Source organism: Gymnoscopelus microlampas, assembly GCF_963454915.1.
Source record: "Gymnoscopelus microlampas genome assembly, chromosome: 7".
Taxonomy (NCBI): Eukaryota; Metazoa; Chordata; class Actinopteri; order Myctophiformes; family Myctophidae; genus Gymnoscopelus; species Gymnoscopelus microlampas.
This window is the reverse complement of record NC_139944.1, coordinates 29,525,400-29,541,642: the sequence shown is the minus strand read 5'-3', so window position 1 is coordinate 29,541,642 and position 16,243 is coordinate 29,525,400.

Genomic DNA, 16,243 nt, shown 5'->3' with positions numbered 1-16,243 from the left:
AAAAATGACGAAAAATGCTGGTGACGAAAAATGACGAAAAAATGCTGGTGACGAAAAATGACGAAAAATGCTGGTGACGAAAAAATGCTGGTGACAAAAAAATGCTGGTGACGAAAAATGCTGGTGACGAAAAATGACGAAAAATGCTGGTGACAAAAAAATGCTGGTGACGAAAAATGACAAAAAATGCTGGTGACGAAAAATGCTGGTGACGAAAAATGACGAAAAATGCTGGTGACGAAAAAATGCTGGTGACGAAAAATGACAAAAAATGCTGGTGAAGAAAAAATGCTGTTGACGAAAAATGACGAAAAATGCTGGTGACTAAAAAATGCTGGTGACGAAAAAAGACGAAAAATGCTGGTGACGAAAAATGCTGGTGACTAAAAAATGCTGGTGACGAAAAAATGCTGGTGACGAAAAATAAGAAAAAATGCTGGTGACGAAAAATGACAAAAAATGCTGGTGACGAAAAAATGCTGGTGACGAAAAATGCTGGTGACGAAAAATGACGAAAAATGCTGGTGACGAAAAAATGCTGGTGACAAAAAATGCTGGTGACGAAAAATTACGAAAAATGCTGGTGACGAAAAAATGCTGGTGACGAAAAATGACAAAAAATGCTGGTGACGAAAAATGCTGGTGACGAAAAATGACGAAAAATGACGTAAAATGACGTAAAATGCTGGTGACGTAAAATGACGAAAAATGCTGGTGACGAAAAAATGCTGGTGACAAAAAATGCTGGTGACGAAAAATGACGAAAAAATGCTGGTGACGAAAAATGACCAAAAATGCTGGTGACGAAAAATGACGAAAAATGCTGGTGACGAAAAATGGCGAAAAATGCTGGTGACGAAAAAATGCTGGTGACGAAAAATGCTGGTGACGAAAAAATGCTGGTGACGAAAAATGACGAAAAATGACGAAAAATGCTGGTGACGAAAAATGACGAAAAATGCTGGTGACGAAAAAAATGCTGGTGACAAAAAAATGCTGGTGACGAAAAATGACGAAAAATGCTGGTAACGAAAAAAAAAATGACCAAAAATGCTGGTGACGAAAAAATGCTGGTGACGAAAAATGACCAAAAATGCTGGTGACGAAAAATGACGAAAAATGCTCGTGACGAAAAAATGCTGGTGACGAAAAATGACGAAAAATGCTGGTGACGAAAAAATGCTGCTGACGAAAAATGACAAAAAATGCTGGTGACGAAAAAATGCTGGTGACGAAAAATGACGAAAAATGCTGGTGACGAAAAAATGCTGGTGACGAAAAATGACGAAAAATGCTGGTGACGAAAAAATGCTGGTGATGAAAAATGACGAAAAATGCTGGTGACGAAAAAATGCTGGTGACGAAAAATGACGAAAAATGCTGGTGACGAAAAAATGCTGGTGACGAAAAATGACGTAAAATGCTGGTGACGAAAAATGACGAAAAATGCTGGTGACGAAAAAATGCTGGTGACGAAAAATGACGAAAAAATGCTGGTGACGAAAAATGACCAAAAATGCTGGTGACGAAAAATGACGAAAAATGCTGGTGACGAAAAAATGCTGGTGACGAAAAATGACGAAAAATGCTGGTGACGAAAAAATGCTGGTGACGAAAAATGACGAAAAATGCTGGTGACGAAAAATGACGAAAAAAGCTGGTGACGAAAAAAATGCTGGTGACAAAAAAATGCTGGTGACGAAAAATGACGAAAAATGCTGGTGACGAAAAAAAAAATGACCAAAAATGCTGGTGACGAAAAAATGCTGGTGACGAAAAATGACGAAAAATGCTTGTGACGAAAAAATGCTGGTGACGAAAAATGACAAAAAATGCTGGTTACGAAAAAATGCTGGTGACGAAAAATGACAAAAAATGCTGGTGACAAAAAAATGCTGGTGACGAAAAATGACCAAAAATGCTGGTGACGAAAAAATGCTGGTGACGAAAAATGACAAAAAATGCTGGTGACGAAAAAATGCTGGTGACGAAAAATTACCAAAAATGCTGGTGACGAAAAAATGCTGGTGACGAAAAATGACGAAAAATGCTGGTGACGAAAAAATGCTGGTGACGAAAAATGACGAAAAATGCTGGTGACGAAAAAATGCTGGTGACGAAAAATGACGAAAAATGCTGGTGACGAAAAAATGCTGGTGACGAAAAATGACGAAAAATGCTGGTGACGAAAAATGACGAAAAATGCTGGTGACGAAAAAAATGCTGGTGACAAAAAAATGCTGGTGACGAAAAATGACGAAAAATGCTGGTGACGAAAAATGACCAAAAATGCTGGTGACGAAAAAATGCTGGTGACGAAAAATGACGAAAAATGCTGGTGACGAAAAATGACGAAAAATGCTGGTGACGAAAAATGACGAAAAATGCTGGTGACGAAAAATGACGAAAAATGCTGGTGACGAAAAAAATGCTGGTGACAAAAAAATGCTGGTGACAAAAAAATGCTGGTGACGAAAAATGACGAAAAATGCTGGTGACGAAAAATGACGAAAAATGCTGGTGACGAAAAAAATGCTGGTGACAAAAAAATGCTGGTGACAAAAAAATGCTGGTGACGAAAAATGACGAAAAATGCTGGTGACGAAAAAATGCTGGTGACGAAAAATGACCAAAAATGCTGGTGACGAAAAAATGCTGGTGACGAAAAATGACGAAAAATGCTGGTGACGAAAAATGACGAAAAATGCTGGTGACGAAAAATGACGAAAAATGCTGGTGACGAAAAAATGCTGGTGACGAAAAATGACGAAAAATGCTGGTGACGAAAAAATGCTGGTGACAAAAAATGACGAAAAATGCTGGTGACGAAAAAATGCTGGTGACGAAAAATGACGAAAAATGCTGGTGACGAAAAATGACGAAAAATGCTGGTGACGAAAAAATGCTGGTGACGAAAAATGACGAAAAATGCTGGTGACGAAAAATGACGAAAAATGCTGGTGACGAAAAATGACGAAAAATGCTGGTGACGAAAAAAATGCTGGTGACAAAAAAATGCTGGTGACGAAAAATGACGAAAAATGCTGGTGACGAAAAATGACGAAAAATGTTGGTGACGAAAAAAAAAATGACCAAAAATGCTGGTGACGAAAAAATGCTGGTGACGAAAAATGACGAAAAATGCTGGTGACGAAAAAATGCTGGTGACGAAAAATGACGAAAAATGCTGGTGACGAAAAATGACGAAAAATGCTGGTGACGAAAAATGACGAAAAATGCTGGTGACGAAAAAAATGCTGGTGACAAAAAAATGCTGGTGACGAAAAATGACGAAAAATGCTGGTGACGAAAAATGACCAAAAATGCTGGTGACGAAAAATGACGAAAAATGCTGGTGACGAAAAAATGCTGGTGACGAAAAATGACGAAAAATGCTGGTGACGAAAAAATGCTGGTGACAAAAAATGACGAAAAATGCTGGTGACGAAAAAATGCTGGTGACGAAAAATGACGAAAAATGCTGGTGACGAAAAATGACGAAAAATGCTGGTGACGAAAAATGACGAAAAATGCTGGTGACGAAAAAAATGCTGGTGACAAAAAAATGCTGGTGACGAAAAATGACGAAAAATGCTGGTGACGAAAAATGACCAAAAATGCTGGTGACGAAAAATGACGAAAAATGCTGGTGACGAAAAAATGCTGGTGACAAAAAATGACGAAAAATGCTGGTGACGAAAAAATGCTGGTGACGAAAAATGACGAAAAATGCTGGTGACGAAAAATGACGAAAAATGCTGGTGACAAAAAAATGCTGGTGACGAAAAATGACGAAAAATGCTGGTGACGAAAAATGACGAAAAATGCTGGTGACGAAAAATGACGAAAAATGCTGGTGACGAAAAAAATGCTGGTGACAAAAAAATGCTGGTGACGAAAAATGACGAAAAATGCTGGTGACGAAAAATGACCAAAAATGCTGGTGACGAAAAAATGCTGGTGACGAAAAATGACGAAAAATGTTGGTGACGAAAAATGACGAAAAATGCTGGTGACGAAAAATGACCAAACATGCTGGTGACGAAAAATGACGAAAAATGCTGGTGACGAAAAATGACGAAAAATGCTGGTGACGAAAAATGACGAAAAATGCTGGTGACGAAAAAATGCTGGTGACGAAAAATGACCAAAAATGCTGGTGACGAAAAAATGCTGGTGACGAAAAATGACCAAACATGCTGGTGACGAAAAATGACGAAAAATGCTGGTGACGAAAAATGACGAAAAATGCTAGTGACGAAAAAATGCTGGTGACGAAAAATGACGAAAAATGCTGGTGACGAAAAAATGCTGGTGACGAAAAATGACGAAAATGCTGGTGACGAAAAATGACAAAAAATGCTGGTGACGAAAAAATGCTGGTGACGATAAAATGCTGGTGACGAAAAAATGCTAGTGACGAAAAAATGCTGGTGACGAAAAGATGCTGGTGACGAAAAATGACGAAAAATGCTGGTGACGAAAAATGACAAAAAATGCTGGTGACGAAAAAATGCTGGTGACGAAAAAATGCTGGTGACGAAAAATTACGAAAAATGCTGGTGACGAAAAAATGCTGGTGACGAAAAATGACAAAAAATGCTGGTGACGAAAAATGCTGGTGACGAAAAATGACAAAAAATGCTGGTGACGAAAAAATGCTGGTGACGAAAAAATGCTGGTGACGAAAAAATGCTGGTGACGAAAAAATGCTAGTGACGAAAAAATGCTGGTGACGAAAAGATGCTGGTGACGAAAAATGACGAAAAATGCTGGTGACGAAAAATGACAAAAAATGCTGGTGACGAAAAAATGCTGGTGACAAAAAAATGCTGGTGACGAAAAATTACGAAAAATGCTGGTGACGAAAAAATACTGGTGACGAAAAATGACAAAAAATGCTGGTGACGAAAAATGCTGGTGACGAAAAATGACGAAAAATGCTGGTGACGAAAAAATGCTGGTGACGAAAAATGACGAAAAATGATGGTGACGAAAAAATGCTGGTGAAGAAAAATGCTGGTGACGAAAAATGCTGGTGACGAAAAATGCTGGTGACGAAAAAATGCTGGTGACGAAAAATAACGAAAAATGCTGGTGACGAAAAAATGCTGGTGACGAAAAATGAAGAAAAATGCTGGTGACGAAAAATGACGAAAAATGCTGGTGACGAAAAAATGCTGGTGACGAAAAATGCTGGTGACGAAAAATTTCCAGAGACGAAAAATAACGAAAAATGCTGGTGACGAAAAATGACAATAAATGCTGGTGACAAAAAAATGCTGGTGACGAAAAAATGCTGGTGACGAAAAAATGCTGGTGACGAAAAAATGCTAGTGACGAAAAAATGCTGGTGACGAAAAGATGCTGGTGACGAAAAATGACGAAAAATGCTGGTGACGAAAAATGACAAAAAATGCTGGTGACGAAAAAATGCTGGTGACAAAAAAATGCTGGTGACGAAAAATTACGAAAAATGCTGGTGACGAAAAAATACTGGTGACGAAAAATGACAAAAAATGCTGGTGACGAAAAATGCTGGTGACGAAAAATGACGAAAAATGCTGGTGACGAAAAAATGCTGGTGACGAAAAATGACGAAAAATGCTGGTGACGAAAAAATGCTGGTGACGAGAAATGACGAAAAAATGCTGGTGACGAAAAATTACGAAAAAATGCTGGTGACGAAAAATGACGAAAAATGCTGGTGACGAAAAATGACGAAAAATGCTGGTGACGAAAATGACGAAAAATGCTGGTGACGAAAAAATGCTGGTGACGAAAAATGACGAAAAATGCTGGTGACGAAAAAATGCTGGTGACGAAAAATGACGAAAAATGCTGGTGACGAAAAATGACGAAAAATGTTGGTGACGAAAAAAAAAATGACCAAAAATGCTGGTGACGAAAAAATGCTGGTGAAGAAAAATGACGAAAAATGCTTGTGACGAAAAAATGCTGGTGACGAAAAATGACAAAAAATGCTGGTTACGAAAAAATGCTGGTGACGAAAAATGACGAAAAATGCTGGTGACGAAAAAATGCTGGTGACGAACAATGACGAAAAATGCTGGTGACAAAGAATGACGAAAAATGCTGGTGACGAAAAAATGCTGGTGACGAAAAATGACGAAAAATGCTGGTGACGAAAAATGACGAAAAATGCTGGTGACGAAAAAAATGCTGGTGACAAAAAAATGCTGGTGACGAAAAATGACGAAAAATGCTGGTGACGAAAAATGACCAAAAATGCTGGTGACGAAAAATGACGAAAAATGCTGGTGACGAAAAAATGCTGGTTACAAAAAATGACGAAAAATGCTGGTGACGAAAAAATGCTGGTGAAGAAAAATGACGAAAAATGCTGGTGACAAAAAATGACGAAAAATGCTGGTGACGAAAAAATGCTGGTGACGAAAAATGACGAAAAATGCTGGTGACGAAAAATGACGAAAAATGCTCGTGACGAAAAAATGCTGGTGACGAAAAATGCTGGTGACGAAAAAATGCTGGTGACGAAAAATGACGAAAAATGCTAGTGACGAAAAATGCTGGTGACGAAAAATGACGAAAAATGCTGGTGACGAAAAAATGCTGGTGACGAAAAATGGCGAAAAATGCTGGTGACGAAAAAATGCTGGTGAAGAAAAATGCTGGTGACGAAAAATGCTGGTGACGAAAAAATGCTGGTGACGAAAAATGCTGGTGACGAAAAATTTCCAGAGACGAAAAATAACGAAAAATGCTGGTGACGAAAAATGACGAAAAATGCTGGTGACGAAAAAATGCTGGTGACGAAAAATGACGAAAAAATGCTGGTGACGAAAAATGACGAAAAAATGCTGGTGACGAAAAATGACGAAAAATGCTGGTGACGAAAAATGACGAAAAATGCTGGTGACGAAAAATGACGAAAAATGCTGGTGACGAAAAAATGCTGGTGACGAAAAATGACGAAAAATGCTGGTGACGAAAAAATGCTGGTGACGAAAAATGACGAAAAATGCTGGTGACGAAAAATGACGAAAAATGTTGGTGACGAAAAAAAAAATGACGAAAAATGCTGGTGACGAAAAAATGCTGGTGACGAAAAATGACGAAAAATGCTTGTGACGAAAAAATGCTGGTGACGAAAAATGACAAAAAATGCTGGTTACGAAAAAATGCTGGTGACGAAAAATGACGAAAAATGCTGGTGACGAAAAAATGCTGGTGACGAACAATGACGAAAAATGCTGGTGACGAAAAAATGCTGGTGACGAAAAATGACCAAAAATGCTGGTGACGAAAAAATGCTGGTGACAAAAAATGACCAAAAATGCTGGTGACGAAAAAGTGCTGGTGACGAAAAATGACGAAAAATGCTGGTGACGAAAAAATGCTGGTGACAAAGAATGACGAAAAATGCTGGTGACGAAAAAATGCTGGTGACGAAAAATGACCAAAAATGCTGGTGACGAAAAATGACGAAAAATGCTGGTGACGAAAAAATGCTGGTGACGAAAAATGACAAAAAATGCTGGTGACGAAAAATGCTGGTGACGAAAAATGACAAAAAATGCTGGTGACGAAAAAATGCTGGTGACGAAAAAATGCTGGTGACGAAAAAATGCTGGTGACGAAAAAATGCTAGTGACGAAAAAATGCTGGTGACGAAAAGATGCTGGTGACGAAAAATGACGAAAAATGCTGGTGACGAAAAATGACAAAAAATGCTGGTGACGAAAAAATGCTGGTGACAAAAAAATGCTGGTGACGAAAAATTACGAAAAATGCTGGTGACGAAAAAATACTGGTGACGAAAAATGACAAAAAATGCTGGTGACGAAAAATGCTGGTGACGAAAAATGACGAAAAATGCTGGTGACGAAAAAATGCTGGTGACGAAAAATGACGAAAAATGATGGTGACGAAAAAATGCTGGTGAAGAAAAATGCTGGTGACGAAAAATGCTGGTGACGAAAAATGCTGGTGACGAAAAAATGCTGGTGACGAAAAATAACGAAAAATGCTGGTGACGAAAAAATGCTGGTGACGAAAAATGAAGAAAAATGCTGGTGACGAAAAATGACGAAAAATGCTGGTGACGAAAAAATGCTAGTGACGAAAAATGCTGGTGACGAAAAATTTCCAGAGACGAAAAATAACGAAAAATGCTGGTGACGAAAAATGACAAAAAATGCTGGTGACGAAAAAATGCTGGTGACGAAAAAATGCTGGTGACGAAAAAATGCTGGTGACGAAAAAATGCTAGTGACGAAAAAATGCTGGTGACGAAAAGATGCTGGTGACAAAAAATGACGAAAAATGCTGGTGACGAAAAATGACAAAAAATGCTGGTGACGAAAAAATGCTGGTGACAAAAAAATGCTGGTGACGAAAAATTACGAAAAATGCTGGTGACGAAAAAATACTGGTGACGAAAAATGACAAAAAATGCTGGTGACGAAAAATGACGAAAAATGCTGGTGACGAAAAAATGCTGGTGACGAAAAATGACGAAAAATGCTGGTGACGAAAAAATGCTGGTGACGAGAAATGACGAAAAAATGCTGGTGACGAAAAATTACGAAAAAATGCTGGTGACGAAAAATGACGAAAAATGCTGGTGACGAAAAATGACGAAAAATGCTGGTGACGAAAAATGACGAAAAATGCTGGTGACGAAAAAATGCTGGTGACGAAAAATGACGAAAAATGCTGGTGACGAAAAAATGCTGGTGACGAAAAATGACGAAAAATGCTGGTGACGAAAAATGACGAAAAATGTTGGTGACGAAAAAAAAAATGACCAAAAATGCTGGTGACGAAAAAATGCTGGTGAAGAAAAATGACGAAAAATGCTTGTGACGAAAAAATGCTGGTGACGAAAAATGACAAAAAATGCTGGTTACGAAAAAATGCTGGTGACGAAAAATGACGAAAAATGCTGGTGACGAAAAAATGCTGGTGACGAACAATGACGAAAAATGCTGGTGACAAAGAATGACGAAAAATGCTGGTGACGAAAAAATGCTGGTGACGAAAAATGACGAAAAATGCTGGTGACGAAAAATGACGAAAAATGCTGGTGACGAAAAAAATGCTGGTGACAAAAAAATGCTGGTGACGAAAAATGACGAAAAATGCTGGTGACGAAAAATGACCAAAAATGCTGGTGACGAAAAATGACGAAAAATGCTGGTGACGAAAAAATGCTGGTGACAAAAAATGACGAAAAATGCTGGTGACGAAAAAATGCTGGTGAAGAAAAATGACGAAAAATGCTGGTGACGAAAAATGACGAAAAATGCTGGTGACGAAAAAATGCTGGTGACGAAAAATGACGAAAAATGCTGGTGACGAAAAATGACGAAAAATGCTCGTGACGAAAAAATGCTGGTGACGAAAAATGCTGGTGACGAAAAAATGCTGGTGACGAAAAATGACGAAAAATGCTAGTGACGAAAAATGCTGGTGACGAAAAATGACGAAAAATGCTGGTGACGAAAAAATGCTGGTGACGAAAAATGGCGAAAAATGCTGGTGATGAAAAAATGCTGGTGAAGAAAAATGCTGGTGACGAAAAATGCTGGTGACGAAAAAATGCTGGTGACGAAAAATGCTGGTGACGAAAAATTTCCAGAGACGAAAAATAACGAAAAATGCTGGTGACGAAAAATGACGAAAAATGCTGGTGACGAAAAAATGCTGGTGACGAAAAATGACGAAAAAATGCTGGTGACGAAAAATGACGAAAAAATGCTGGTGACGAAAAATGACGAAAAATGCTGGTGACGAAAAATGACGAAAAATGCTGGTGACGAAAAATGACGAAAAATGCTGGTGACGAAAAAATGCTGGTGACGAAAAATGACGAAAAATGCTGGTGACGAAAAAATGCTGGTGACGAAAAATGACGAAAAATGCTGGTGACGAAAAATGACGAAAAATGTTGGTGACGAAAAAAAAAATGACGAAAAATGCTGGTGACGAAAAAATGCTGGTGACGAAAAATGACGAAAAATGCTTGTGACGAAAAAATGCTGGTGACGAAAAATGACAAAAAATGCTGGTTACGAAAAAATGCTGGTGACGAAAAATGACGAAAAATGCTGGTGACGAAAAAATGCTGGTGACGAACAATGACGAAAAATGCTGGTGACGAAAAAATGCTGGTGACGAAAAATGACCAAAAATGCTGGTGACGAAAAAATGCTGGTGACAAAAAATGACCAAAAATGCTGGTGACGAAAAAGTGCTGGTGACGAAAAATGACGAAAAATGCTGGTGACGAAAAAATGCTGGTGACAAAGAATGACGAAAAATGCTGGTGACGAAAAAATGCTGGTGACGAAAAATGACCAAAAATGCTGGTGACGAAAAATGACGAAAAATGCTGGTGACGAAAAAATGCTGGTGACGAAAAATGACGAAAAATGCTGGTGACGAAAAATGACGAAAAATGCTGGTGACGAAAAATGACGAAAAATGCTGGTGACGAAAAATGCTGGTGACGAAAAAAATGCTGGTGACAAAAAAATGCTGGTGACGAAAAATGACGAAAAATGCTGGTGACGAAAAAATGCTGGTGACGAAAAATGACCAAAAATGCTGGTGACGAAAAATGACGAAAAATGCTGGTGACGAAAAATGACGAAAAATGCTGGTGACGAAAAATGACAAAAAATGCTGGTGACGAAAAAATGCTGGTGACGAAAAATGACCAAAAATGCTGGTGACGAAAAAATGCTGGTGACGAAAAATGACGAAAAATGCTGGTGACGAAAAAATGCTGGTGACGAAAAATGACGAAAAATGCTGGTGACGAAAAAATGCTGGTGACGAAAAATGACGAAAAATGCTGGTGACGAAAAATTGCTGGTGACGAAAAATGACGAAAAATGCTGGTGACGAAAAATGACGAAAAATGCTGGTGACGAAAAAAATGCTGGTGACAAAAAAATGCTGGTGACGAAAAATGACGAAAAATGCTGGTGACGAAAAAAAAAATGGCCAAAAATGCTGGTGACGAAAAAATGCTGGTGACGAAAAATGACGAAAAATGCTTGTGACGAAAAAATGCTGGTGACGAAAAATGACGAAAAATGCTGGTGACGAAAAAATGCTGGTGACGAAAAAAGACGGAAAATGCTGGTGACGAAAAATGACGAAAAATGCTGGTGACGAAAAAATGCTGGTGACAAAAAATGACGAAAAATGCTGGTGACGAAAAAATGCTGGTGACGAAAAATGACGAAAAATGCTGGTGACGAAAAATGACGAAAAATGCTAGTGACGAAAAAATGCTGGTGACGAAAAATGACAAAAAATGCTGGTGACGAAAAAATGCTGGTGACGAAAAATGACCAAAAATGCTGTGTCACTACCAAAACGGAAAAAAAAAAGTCTAGAGCTCGATGAATGTTATGGACCAAAAAAAAAGTCACTACCAATCAACTTTAAATTGCCTGAAACGTACTCCTAACAGGTTTTTGGGGGAACTTTTTTTTTTTTCGTTTCGGTAGTGACACTACCGAAACGGAAAAAAAATTACTAAGTCCAGAGCTTGATGAATGTTAGGGACCAAAAAAAATTCACTACCAATCAACTTTAAATTGCCTGAAACGTACTCCTAACAGGTTTTTGGGGCAACATTTTTTTTTTCGTTTCGGTAGTGACACTACCGAAACGGAAAAAAAATTACTAAGTCCAGAGCTCGATGAATGTTAGGGACCAAAAAAAAAGTCACTACCAATCAACTTTAAATTGCCTGAAACGTACTCCTAACAGGTTTTTGGGCGAACAATGTTTTTTTCGTTTCGGTCGTGTCACTACCGAAACGGGAAAAAAAATTCTAAGTCCAGAGCTCGATGAATGTTAGGGACCCAAAAAAAAGTCACTACCAATCAACTTTAAATTGCCTGAAACGTACTCCTAACAGGTTTTTGGGGGAACAATTTTTTTTTCCGTTTCGGTAGTGTCACTACCGAAACGGAAAAAAACATTACTAAGTCCAGAGCTCGATGAATGTTAGGGACCAAAAAAAAAGTCACTACCAATCAACTTTAAATTGCCTGAAACGTACTCCTAACAGGTTTTTGGGGGAACAATTTTTTTTTCGTTTCGGTAGTGACACCATTGTGTCACTACCAAAACGGAAAAAAAATTACTAAGTCCAGAGCTCGATGAATGTTAGGGACCAAAAAAAAAGTCACTACCAATCAACTTTAAATTGCCTGAAACGTACTCCTAACAGGTTTTTGGGGGAACAATTTTTTTTTCGTTTCGGTAGTGACACCATTGTGTCACTACCAAAACGGAAAAAAAATTACTAAGTCCAGAGCTCGATGAATGTTAGGGACCAAAAAAAAAGTCACTACCAATCAACTTTAAATTGCCTGAAACGTACTCCTAACAGGTTTTTGGGGGAACAATTTTTTTTTCGTTTCGGTAGTGTCACTACCAAAACGGAAAAAAAATTACTAAGTCCAGAGCTCGATGAATGTTAGGGACCAAAAAAAAAGTCACTACCAATCAACTTTAAATTGCCTGAAACGTACTCCTAACAGGTTTTTGGGCGAACAATGTTTTTTTCGTTTCGGTCGTGTCACTACCGAAACGGGAAAAAAAATTCTAAGTCCAGAGCTCGATGAATGTTAGGGACCCAAAAAAAAGTCACTACCAATCAACTTTAAATTGCCTGAAACGTACTCCTAACAGGTTTTTGGGGGAACAATTTTTTTTTCGTTTCGGTAGTGACACTACCGAAACGTAAAAAAAATTACTAAGTCCAGAGCTCGATGAATGTTAGGGACCAAAAAAAAAGTCACTACCAATCAACTTTAAATTGCCTGAAACGTACTCCTAACAGGTTTTTGGGGGAACATTTTTTTTTCGTTTCGGTAGTGTCACTACCGAAACGGAAAAAAACATTACTAAGTCCAGAGCTCGATGAATGTTAGGGACCAAAAAAAAAGTCACTACCAATCAACTTTAAATTGCCTGAAACGTACTCCTAACAGGTTTTTGGGGGAACAAATTTTTTTTCGTTTCGGTAGTGACACCATTGTGTCACTACCAAAACGGAAAAAAAATTACTAAGTCCAGAGCTCGATGAATGTTAGGGACCAAAAAAAAAGTCACTACCAATCAACTTTAAATTGCCTGAAACGTACTCCTAACAGTTTTTTGGGGGAACAATTTTTTTTTCGTTTCGGTAGTGACACCATTGTGTCACTACCAAAACGGAAAAAAAATTACTAAGTCCAGAGCTCGATGAATGTTAGGGACCAAAAAAAAAGTCACTACCAATCAACTTTAAATTGCCTGAAACGTACTCCTAACAGGTTTTTGGGGGAACAATTTTTTTTTCGTTTCGGTAGTGTCACTACCAAAACGGAAAAAAAACTACTAAGTCCAGAGCTCGATGAATGTTAGGGACCAAAAAAAAAGTCACTACCAATCAACTTTAAATTGCCTGAAACGTACTCCTAACAGGTTTTTGGGGGAACTTTTTTTTTTTCGTTTCGGTAGTGTCACTACCGAAACGGAAAAAAAATTACTAAGTCCAGAGCTCGATGAATGTTAGGGACCAAAAAAAAAGTCACTACCAATCAACTTTAAATTGCCTGAAACGTACTCCTAACAGGTTTTTGGGGATTCTTTTTTTTTTTTCGTTTCGGTAGTGTCACTACCGAAACGGAAAAAAATTGACTAAGTCCAGAGCTCGATGAATGTTAGGGACCAAAAAAAAGTCACTACCAATCAACTTTAAATTGCCTGAAACGTACTCCTAACAGGTTTTTGGGGGATTTTATTTTTTTTTTCGTTTCGATAGTGTCACTAGGCTACATTATCTCTTTAGTCATGTAATGAAGACATGTCTGTCACATTTCTCATATTACACTCCCATTGGCTATGATTGGCTTCCAAAGTTTGTGGGGGTGGCCGTTTTGCACAAAATGCCACACATCATGAACGCAGTGCCTGATTGCTGGAAAACTCCCCACGCACATTCCCACTAAGCCAAGGAAGAACCTCCATCCCAAAGCTTCCTATGGTGCTTCCCTGTCTTCTATAGTGCTTCCTATGGTGCATCTTCTATGGCGCTTACTATGGTGCTTCCCTGTTATCTACGGTGCTTCATATGGTGCTTTCCTGTCTTCTATGGTGCTTGTCATATACGGTAGCAAATGCGCCTGCGGCCCAGAGCAGGCATTACGGTAAATGCAAGGCGCCAAGCCGACAGGAAGTCAGCCTGGACATGACATGTAAACAGACGCAGAGACAGAGACGTATGCTATTTTGTATCACCAACCTTAATGTGAATAAACACGTTCATTGTATTTAAAGAGGACTCCGTCCATCTTTACAGTGCTTCCTATGGTGTATCTTCTATGGCGCTTACTATGGTGCTCCCCTGTCATCTACTGTATGGTGCTTCCTATGGTGCTTCCCTGTCATCTATGGTGTTTTCTGTCTTCTCTGACATCCCTTTCACAGCCCTTTGACATGATACTGACCATGATACTAACATGGTACTGACCATACTGACCATGATATGGAGACACAATGACCAGTAATACAGACACAACTAGAAAAAGTGCTCCTCGGAGCACAGGTCTCCGCCAGGTCAGGTACGTTATTGTGGCCTCCTGGTGGCGCTATAATAGGGCAATGTGAAAAGGGTGCCATTTATTCTTAGGTTGTTCACGGCAATCGGACACTGCATTCATGATTTGAGGCATTTTGTTCCAAAAATGTGTTTTGCTAAATTAGACCTGCGTGGCGCTATAACAGGCCAATGTGAAAAAGGGTGGCATTTCTTCCTTGGCCTAGTGGGAATGTGTTCGTGAAATTTCACGGAAAGCGCAAGCTGCGTTCATGATTTGAGGTATTTTGTTCAAAACGGACCAATCCTGCTAATTTTGGAAGCGAACCTTAGCCAATGAGGATGGAATATGGGAAATCGGACAGATCTGTGTTGATCACATGACTATAGAGATACTGTGTACCGATTTGCATGATGTTTGGATAAAATCTGTAGGAGTAATGTAAAAAAAATGGGTTTTGCACAAATCGGCCTCCAGGTGGCGCTATAACAGGCCCATGTGAAAAATTTAGAGGTTCTGAATTGGCATCCAGGGAGTGTGTGTGCACAGTTTCGCAGCGACCGGGCCAACGGTGCCGGAGATTAGCTGGTAACACACGGACAGGACACAGACACACACACACACACACACGGATGGACGGACGGACGGACGGACGGACGGAGGGTAAAACATACTCTCTCGCCATGCCTTTCGGCCTGGCGGAGACAATAACCTGTACCATGGAGACACAATGACCAGTACAATGACATCCCTGTCACGGTGCTGTGTGAGGGGCCTGATGTGCCTGACATCCCTGTGACAAGGCAAATGCACTACTAATTATTCTATTTCTACATTTACTTCTACTTTTGATGTCCTGAGTTACATCAAAGACACAAATAAATAGTGTAAGTTCGTACCTTCCCTTTATTTTCGGAATGGCTAATTTGTGTACTTTACTTGTGTACTTTTGTGAAATAGTGTTTTGGCTACCCCAAGCCACCATAAACTACAGCCAACAGTATGATTCACTCATCTCCAGAAACTAATTTGCAGTTGGACTGTTTGGCAGATGGAATTGGCTTCCTCCTCTTGCAGTACAGCACCATCAATAGTCTGTGATAATGCTATGAGCGCCTCTAAACTTATATTGTATCGAGGATGTCATATCATAAATAACTTTTTTTGTTCTTGCCATTAGTTGTATTTTATGTTTGTTTGTTTTTTACGGGGCCAGGCTCAGGCACTGAGCCAAGGCTCCGTCTTGATATTGATAGTATCCGTCTTGATATTGATAGTAACCATGCATACGGCTTCTACGAAATTCTCACACTCATTCATCAAAGGGTGGCGCTATAGGACTCAATTGAAAAATGACAAATTTGAACAGGTACAACTCATGCCCTGTTTGACCTACAGCCATGAAACTTCGATACACACATGTGTCTACTCATGATGAACAACTTTTCACACTCTTTTGACCTCTGACCTTTAGATCTCCCACCATTTTGAATTATATGAAAAGCTGTTAAAATCTCAACGGTGGCCATTGTTGTTTACATGGAGGCTGAAACTCTATGCTATTCTAATATGCCACTAAATTAATTATAGGCACGGCAAGAAAATAATGACTCGCTCTTGGTGCCGGTTAGACCCCAATAACATTTCGA